We start from the raw sequence: 9,935 nt of genomic DNA on the forward strand, positions 1-9,935 counted from the left end.
TACTGAAAGAAGTTTCTCGGAGCAGCCTCGGAGTCCGGCCTGAGGGTGAGGGGCAGGGAGGGAGACCAGCAGCCCCCGAGCTGGCCAGGAGTGGGGAGAAGAGAATGGACTCACCTCCTGGAGGCAGCGGATGCTGCTGCTGCCACTGCGGCCGCTGCCACCTCCACCACCTGCTGCTGCAGCTACCACCGCCGTCGCTTCCCCCCCCGCCCCCACCCCAAACCTCCACCCTGAACCACCCACAGCAATATCCCCTAGAGGAGGGAACCTGGAGAGTTGATGGCCCAGCGGAAGGGCAACTTGGGGCCAGCTTCCCAGTTACTTCCTAGACCAAGATGACTGACATGAATCTTTCCACTTCAACAAATGGCTTCAGCTTGATGAAAGTTCTGGAGGACAGGTCAGGTGGTCATGTTCAGAATCTTCAATGTTTTAATGCAAAGACCCCTAAGATCCCTTTCATTGCCTGATTATAAACCTAAGTTGAAACAGTGATTTAGATTATAGACAGCCTTAAGTCAGTGAATTCAGGTATTCCAACCCTGGAAATAGGGAACCCACAACTTATCCACTTCAGCATGTTAAAAGAAAAGATCTGAGCCAGAAATTGTGCGTAATCGAACTTTTCAGAGTGCAGGCACTCCCCGACCGTATGTACCTCCTCTTTCCACAAACACTGAAAGGGAACGTAGTATTCGGAAGTCTTCTACTTTCCCAAGAACTGAATATGACACAGTGAAACTCTATAATCCCATCTCTAAGATTCTGATATCCCTGCATTAAATATTAGCACCAAACTGTCCACAACCTTATCTGTTAGTAATGAAGATATCTGTGACTTGGTGGTCACCAGTAATTGCAGTTCAATCATGACTCTTGAGAATGATGCTTATCTTTCAGATATTACATTAAACTCCTCAAAAGAAATCAGTGATTAGAACCTCCATGCCTGTGATGAAGAAACAGAAGTGGATAGCTAATTGAAAATATTGGGACCATTGACTAACCTCTTTACAAGGAATTTATTTGCTAGAAAGCAGAATTCAAGACTTGACTCACATGGTGATTTGGGATGGAAGCTATTTGGGACAGCACGGCTTTGAGAGAATTCTCAGAAAGATTCTAAGAAAACAATAGAAATATATGTGAGGAAGAAGCTGGAAGACCTTGCAAACCTTTTTTCTCCTATGCAGAATGTGAGGAAAAACCTTGATTTTGAACCACTTTCTACCACTGTTCTTATCCTAGAAGATAGACCAGCAAACCTCCCTGCAGCTGAAGAAGCTCAGAAACATAGACAGCAATATGAAGAAATGATGGTTCATGTCAAAAAAAGAGAACTTAAGCACAGAGGAGGAAAAATCAACAGTAAGAGAGGTTTCCTTTGGAGGAAAACATTGGAAATGCTATCTTGGTCTAGAACAACGAAATTTCACCCAACTGGGAAACACAATGTAGTTTTCTTGAAAAGTTCGAGAATTATAGTGGCAAGGTATTCCCCCAAGCCCGAGAGGTAAAATCTGGTGCTTGGCAATAGGGAATGAATTAAGTATTACCCACGAACTCTATGCCATTTGCCCCCCCCCTCCAGCCAAGGAAAAGTGGTGGTCCCTTAGTGCTGGGGTCTCTGAAGAAGAGAATGAAGATCCAAGTTTTTCTGTAGCTGACAGAAAAGCCAGCCTGGAATTAAATCAAACTGAACTTTTCTAGAATATTTCTTAATCTTTGTGTTTTCCAGCACTGTGGACCATGTCATTACAGGTTGCACAATATTTTGGAGGCTTATTACAGACTGGATGTTGGTTATGTTTGGGGAATATCATTTATAGCAGCAGTATTGATTATGAATTTAGATACTATAGATGCCTTTCTAATCTTTTGAATAAACCTTGTCAAATTTCCCCTCTGCCCCACCCAGTGGATGATGGCCTTATGTTGACATACTTTTCAGCACTTGAAGTATTCTTTGAAGAAATCTGCCAAATTTATTTGCCCCTTTCAAGAAACATACTCTAACTCCAGACATCTATCTAATTGACTGGATTTTTACCTTGTGGAGTAAATATTTGATTTGGCATGTCAAATATGGAATGTGTTCTACCCTGATGATAAAGAGTTTCTCTTCCATACTGCCCTGGAAATACTCAAACTTTGAAGATATTTTGACCAAAATGGATTTTATTCACATAGCCCAGTGCCTCACTAAGTCACTAGAACAGTTGCCTTCAGAAGATTTCTTTACATCTATGGTTGCAATTGAGATGCAAAGTAGAAACAAAAAGTGGGCTCAGGGACTGCTGGCATGGCAGAAAGACAAGTAGGACATGGAAAAGGGAAGCCCTTCCCTCTGACACTGACACTTCAGATGTACATGTCCATTTCCTGAAATCAAAATGTTGAATGTAACACAGACTGAAAATGGCATGGTTTTGACCAAGGGCCTGCTGTTGCACTTGTGCACTGTTAATTGCCTACAGCTGTAATAATTTTTATTGAATGACTTAGGATTTCTGATCTCGGAGGATATATATTTTCTATCTTTCCTTGGTGTACGTAAATATTTTTTAAGTAATGAAGAAAAGTGATACAATAATGAGTTTTGCACAGTTTATGAAATTTTTCACCTGTCTAAAATTTCAGCTGTTTAGCTTTTTTCCATTTTACTACATTGGAAAAAAATACTTCTTTGGATACAATTATCAATGCATGTGAAATTGGCATGAGTCCTTGACACCCTCCGATTGGATAATTTACCTAGTTTCAAGTTCTGAAGAATAGTTTTCAAAACCAACTCAAGGATCACCTAAGATTTTGCCAACTTCTTTTTTACTCTTCAGGTGTTAGGAGGTTTAAACTATATGGCATAGGGACTTGCCCTCTTTTCAGTAGATGTTCCCATTCAAAAGAACTGTACTTCTCCTTAATAAGAACTGACAACCGGTAGAAGCATGTCCTTCCTGCAGCTCCAGCTTCCACCCTCCCCAATCTATGTAAAAAGGTGACTCTAAACAAACTTTGGAGCTGCAGAACCCACAAAGTGACACAGAGAAGCTAACCTCCCTCTGAGAACAGCCAGGCAGTCTGGCAGGAGCCAAGCCCCATGCTGAGGCTTTAGCCCCAGGACAGGCCTGACAAGCCTCTGGCCAGAGGGACTCCAGATGAGTAGCAGCGGTGGCCGTTTCCAGATTTATCAACACATAGACACAAAGGACAAAGTGAGAGGTCAGTGCAGTCTGGACTTTGGGACCAGTAAATGGGAGTGCTTGGCTTTTACCCCCAGGGCGAAAAGCCACTGAGACTACCCCACAGCCAGCCAGCGCCATGTGGCAGCTTCAGCTCTTGGCCTGCAGAGTGTAGGGGGATGAAGCACTGGTCTGAGGGGTAATCGCTCTTGCTTTAACCTGCTTGGATCTGGATTGCAGTCTAGGGTGGAGTTCTGGGGTGTGTGTCCAGCTTGCCAGAGTGTGTGGAGACCTCAGAGAGGACACCCATCTAATATCTCCAGCAGCTGAGAAAACCCCAGCATTTGGGACAAAAGCTCCCCTGTCTGGTGGCAGAGTCCTACTGTGGCAAAAAGCCCAAAAGTCAAGTGATTGAGTGGCAAAATGAGCAGGCAAAAGAAACAAAGCAGACAGAAGATTCCAACAATACACGCCTATTTTGGGGACAAAAAGGAGCAAAGCATGGAACAGGAGGAAAACAGTGAAGTCAGAACTCCCGCACCAAAAGCTTCAAAGGAAAATATGAGCTGGTTACAGGCCATAGAGGACCTTAAGAAAGATTTTGGAAACCAAATAAGAGAAGGGGAGGAAAAATTGGGAAGAGAAATGAGAACAATGCAAGAAAATTATGAAACGAGAGTCAACAGCCTGACTGAGGAAGATGATACCTTAAAAAATAGACTGAGTCAAATGGCAAAGGAGGCCCAAAAAGGCAATGAGGAGAAGAATGCCTTAAAAAAGTCGAATTTGCCAGATGGAAAAAGAATCTCAAAAACTCAATGAGGAGAGTCATTGCTTCAGAATTAGATTGGAGGTGATGGAAACTAATGACTTTATGAGAAATCAAGATGTTGTTAAACAGATCCAAACAAATTAAAGAATAGAAGGGAATGTGAAATATCTCATGGGAAAAACCACTGACCTGGAAAATAGATCCAGGAGAGATAATTTAAAAATTATTGGACTGCCTGAAAGCCATGACCAAACTAAGATCCTAGAAATCATCCTCCAGGAAGTTTTCAAAGAAAACTGCCCTGATGTTTTAGTACCAGAGGGCAAAATTGAGGTTGAAAGAATCCACTGATCACTTCCTGAAAAAGATCCGAAAAAGAAAATTCCTAGGAATATTATAGCCAGGTTCTGGAATTCCCAGATTAAGGAGAGAATATTACAAGCAGCCAGGAAGAAACAATTTCAATCAGGATAACCCAGGATCTGGCAGCTTCTACACTGAGGGATCAAAGGGCTTGGAATATGATATTCTGGAGGGCAAAGGAGCTGGGAATAAAACCAAGAGTCACCTACCCAGCAAAACTGAGTATCATGTTTCAGGGGAAAATATGGTCATTCAGTGGAATAGATGACTTTCAAGCATTCTTGCTGAAAAAAAAAGAGTTGAATAGAAAATTTGACATTCAGATACAAGAAGCAAGAGAAGCATGAGAAGGTAAAAAGGGAAAAGAAATCATAAGGAACTTATCAAAGTTGAACTATTAACATTCCTACATGGAAAATCAATAATTGTAACTGATGAAACTTTTCTCAGTAGTTGAAGGGATTAGAAATATATATATATATATATTTGTCTATATAAGTGTATATGGGCATATGAATGTGTGTATATAAGTTTACAGGTATATATAGATAGAGGGCACAGGACCAATTTAACTGGAAGGAATGATACTTAAAAAGCGAAATTAAGAGGTGAGAGGAATATAATGATAGAAGTTGGGGAGAGACAGATTGGGGTAAACTATCTCATACAGAAGAGGCAAGGGAAAACGGTTACAATGGAGGGGAAGAATAGGAAGGCAAAAGGGAATGGGTCAACCTTATTCCCATTGAATTTGACTTGAGGAGGGAGTGAAATACACACTAAATAGGGTATCTCACCCCCCAGGAGAATAGGGGGGGAAGGGGATGAGAGGGGGGATGAGGGAAGGGAGGGTAGACTGGGGCAAAGGGAAGTTGGAAGCACTCACTTTTGAAAATAGATGGGATCAACGTAGAGAATAGAACAAGTGGGAGGTGGGATAGGAGGGAGGGAAATATAGTCAGTGTTTTACAATATATCTACTATGTTATTGTTTTGCATTAGCCACACATGTACAACCTATACTGAACTTTGTTTCTTCCCAGTAAGGGTGGTTGACAAGGAAGGAAAGAAATGAATATGGAATTGAAAGTTTTAAAATAAAATAACTGACTAGAATAACTGAAAATCGAATATTGAAATGCTGCAGCATTTCAGAAGTCTGCTCGTTTTGACTTTTATGTGCTACTCAATTACAGAATCTAAGACATATCAAGTCTGGGATTTTGTGCAGAATGAACTTTATAGTAGGGAACAAACTACATCTTCAATTACTTGTCAGAATGTCTTTTTTAAAGTTACTTTATAACTGCTTATCTTTTTCAATGTCTTAAATAATTCAAATTGTTTGTAGATAACTCTTGATATACTTGCTACATATCATGTTTTGATTCCTTGTATAGTTATCCATTTGTTTTGCTTAAGTGGGTATATCAAACAAACTTTTCGAATTGTAAATATGTTAAATAAAAGTTATATAAAATTGCTTTAAAAAATAAAAGAATCACTGACTTATTTCTGTTGTGCATTATCTTCACTTTGATAGCAGATGTCCTATTTCAACTTCAACACTGCATTCCTCTTATACCTACTAAAAACATCATTCTTTTCACCCTTGTCTTCCCTTGCTAGACTAAGATAACCCTCAATTTTAGCAATAATAACACAATTCTTATAATAATGTGCCACACTTTTTTATTCATTCTATTGCCTACCATTAATTTCATATTTTCTACACATGTTTATAAATCTAGGTTTTTTTTTGTTAATGCAAAACAGCATCAGTTTCTTTAGATAACTACCATTTCTTCTTAATTGGAATTGATTCTCTCTTCTTCAGGGTTCCATTTTTGAATATTTCTCAAACATTTAGTTCTAACTTATTGCATATGGATTTAGTCAATCTAATCTTATTTGGGACCCTGAAATCTATTCTTCTCTATCTCAGGGTATATACATATCAGACTATGATCTGATTACATCTCTTTCAAGGGAAAAGTGTGTAGGCCTCTACAAAAACACCTCTAGGTTCCCATTATTTCCATCCCAGGAAGTGGCTTAGTGAAAATCTGATCTAGAATTGAACTTCTCCTTGTTGAATATAATACATTTTGATAGGTGACATAAATAATAATAACTACATATTAATATCGACCTATATATCATGATGGAAGAGTAAATAGTATGTAACCTTGTGGGACCTATTTAAGAGTCAGGATTTTATTTCATATGCAAGAGGGACAGACACAAAATTGAATCTAAAGCAGAGAAATAATGTTTATAACTTCTGTACTTGAAATCAAAGATGATCTGAGATAAAATCCATGGGCAAAAATATGCCTATCTTTGACCTTAAGTATTCTTATCTGTGAACTGGAGAATATGCTTACAGTACCCATCTCATTTGATTATTTTTTTTAAGCAGGTGGGGTTAAATAACTTGCTCAAGGTTACACAGGCCAGTTATTTTGTGTGGGTGTTAAGTATCTAAGGCCAGAACTGAACCCATGTCAAATGAGGTAATGTATACAAATAACTTTGGAATCTCTAACACTTAATTATTTTTCTATTACCATTATTATTTTCATTAATTTTATGAGAACAGAACATGTAATTAATAGCACAAGTCTTATAAGTAGGTTAATTAAAAGGTAATGAAGATGCATGTAGAGTTATTGATTAGGAAACTGCTACAGGAATATTGTTATAAGACTAAGGTATTGACTTCTGTAGGCCTGTATCACCAACTTCCTACCACATTTCAAACTGGACATTAAAAAAACAAAAACCTCAAATTCATCATGAGCAACTATACATAATCAACCATACATCCAGTCCAATTATCAATGAGGCAATTGGACAAGATGGCCTCTCAGGTAACTTCTAGTTCTTGATCTAAGATCCTTAGGTCCTATGTACAAAATAGAACTAATTATCTTCTGTTAAAATCTTGTTCCTCTTCTAAACCTCCCTATTTTAGTCAAAGATACCACCACAATTTTAGTCTTCCATGTGTGTAATATGATGCCTATACCAAGTTCCTTATTTTAATTCAGCCTGCATATTATGTTCTAATTCCAAAATGACTCTTGAACCCAGTTCCCTTCATGCCCTCTTTTATCATATTCATTAAGGTACTACCTTAGCTTCAGGCATTATCTTGTCTTTCCTAAACTACTTCAGTGGCTTGCTAATTAGTCTCCTTGTCTCAAGCCTCAATTTATTCTTATCCAACCTCAATACTCATGTCAAAGTGATTTTATTTAAATGCTAATATGACCAACCTCCTCCACTACTCAATCAATGCCAATAGCTCCCTATTGCCTATAGAAAAAAAAGTATAATTTCTTTTATTTTGTCTTTAAAACCATTCAAAACCTGACACCACTTCTCTTTCCAAACTTAGCATAGGTTACTCCCATTCCTTCATGATACAGTTAAGCCAAATTGTAATATTCCCTTCCTCTCCCTCCCCCCTCCACACCCCCAGCTCAGAATTGAGCATTCTGGCAGCTAGAAGGAACTCATGAGTTGAGAGAGTGAGATATCTGAAATAATTTTAGGAGATTTTAAGATAACAAGTTGTAAATGTTATTGAAATATTACTTAACTGACTGTTTTTGTGAAAATTGCGGGTAAGAGACTATGGTCAGTTAATATCTCTGAGCATCAGTGTCCACATATGTAAATTAGGGATAGGCATATCTGCAGTACTAATTCCTAGGGAAGCTGCAAAGCTAAGATGAGAAACTTAAAGGGCATCATGCATGTTAACATTTATTTATTATTGGTTGTTTGTTGTTATTCCTAATGTCTTCAGAACTTCTCTCCAAAATAGAACTCCTTATCCTTCCTCTCAATTTCAATCCTCTTCTAAAATTCTCTGATAACATCAATATATAATTTTCTATTTTGGAGGGAGGAAGAGGACAAGAATGATTTTTTTTTTCATTTAAGAGTTTCAGACATTTTGCTGGGTGCTCAGAATATATTAATCTCCCTCTAAATTGATTCTTAGATTTTTTTTTAAATTTCCTCTATCTGTTAGTATAAATAAATATAACACTGCTCTACTGCTCCAACAAAATGAAATTAGGAGAAATAAACTATGAGCAATTGCAAATAAATTATCATGTAAATTGTGTGTCCAAATTATAGCTGATTTTTTTTATCCTGTAGCAACACATCCCCAATTTATAAGATGTCAATGGGAAAATATGGCATGACATATTCAATTTCATTTTGTAACTAACTATTTAAACTGTTCTTTTTGAACAGGACTATCATTTTTGGAGAGGAAGCCATTTTATACCTCCCTCCAATAAAGAGTGATCTCATTTCTTTAAAATGAGGTTTTTTTTTATATTCAAAAAGAGTCCCAAATTCTTTAAGCTTGGATCAAGCATATATGTATGCATATCTGCATGTCTACAGATAATATGTAAATATACAAATGCTTGTTATATATTCTATATCAACATTTAGGGGAGAAAGGAGAAGCAGGGAAGAAGGGAAAGGGAGAGAGGGAGAGAGATGTTTTATATAGATATAAGATTAGTTAAAGAGTATTATAATCTATGACTAATCCTAATTGGTAATAAGAATAAATGTTGTCAACCAAATGTATATTTGTCTTATGAAGTACCCAAAATAAAAATGTACTTTATGATAATCATTAAGGTATCTTTAGTTCTGAAGGTTAGATGCAGCCCCTGTAGCTCAATTCCTTTGAAATCTAGGATATGTTTTAGACTATTCAATCAAACCCCATGATTTTCTGACTTATAGTAAACACCAATCATCAACCAATCAAATCTGTAAAAAAGGAGGGAAGGAGAGTAAGTGAGCTCATTTATTTATTTTCTAAGTCTGAGCTTATTGTAACTTCACAATATTTAAATTTGATTGTTTCATTACTCATCAACAGTTTTGTATACATTGTTTATTACCACATATGTATATCATTTTCCTACATCACTCTTCACATTGTAAGTTTATATGTGTTCTCATGTTTCTTTATAGTTTTTCCTTAAATACAGTAATATTCCATTATAGTTATCTATCTCATCTTGTTTAACCATCCTCTAGTGGATGTCCATATATATTTTTTGCAGTTCTTTACCAAATACAGATGTATATGTATATATGTATTCATGTATTTCTGTGTCTATCCCAAGGATATCAGTGGTGAAAAAGAAGGGGGATAGTGATTTTTTCATGGAAGAGTTTCACATATAAATATATATGAAAATGTATATTTTGCAGGAAAATATATACTATTAAAATTTATATGTTATTTATAAATACGTAATATGGTATGGTATAAAATAAATACAATATATGTATACAGGGCAACAAGGTGATGCAGTAGATAGAATGCCATGCCTGAAGCAAGGAAGACTCATCTTCCTGAGTTCAAATCTGGTCTCAGAGACTAACTAGCTGTGTGACCTAGGGCAAGTCATTTCACCTTGTTTGCCTTAAAGTTCTTCATCTATAAAATGAGCTTGAGAAGAAGGGAATGACAAACCACTACAGTATCTTTGCCAAGAAAACCCCAAATAGGGTCATGAAGAGTTGAACACAATTGAAACAACTGAACAATAACAAATATATGTATG

General features: G+C 37.2%; 1 pseudogene; it reads left to right on the plus strand.

Annotated features, from left to right (window-relative positions):
* The first annotated feature begins 335 nt into the window (after positions 1 to 335).
* LOC138170859 (TBC1 domain family member 14 pseudogene) lies at positions 336 to 2,351 on the plus strand (annotated as a pseudogene).
* The last annotated feature ends 7,584 nt before the right edge of the window (positions 2,352 to 9,935 follow it).

The sequence above is a fragment of the Petaurus breviceps genome, unplaced genomic scaffold (genome assembly GCF_028583685.1).
Source record: "Petaurus breviceps papuanus isolate PSGF00001 unplaced genomic scaffold, PetGlider_PUasm1.0 40, whole genome shotgun sequence".
Taxonomy (NCBI): Eukaryota; Metazoa; Chordata; class Mammalia; order Diprotodontia; family Petauridae; genus Petaurus; species Petaurus breviceps.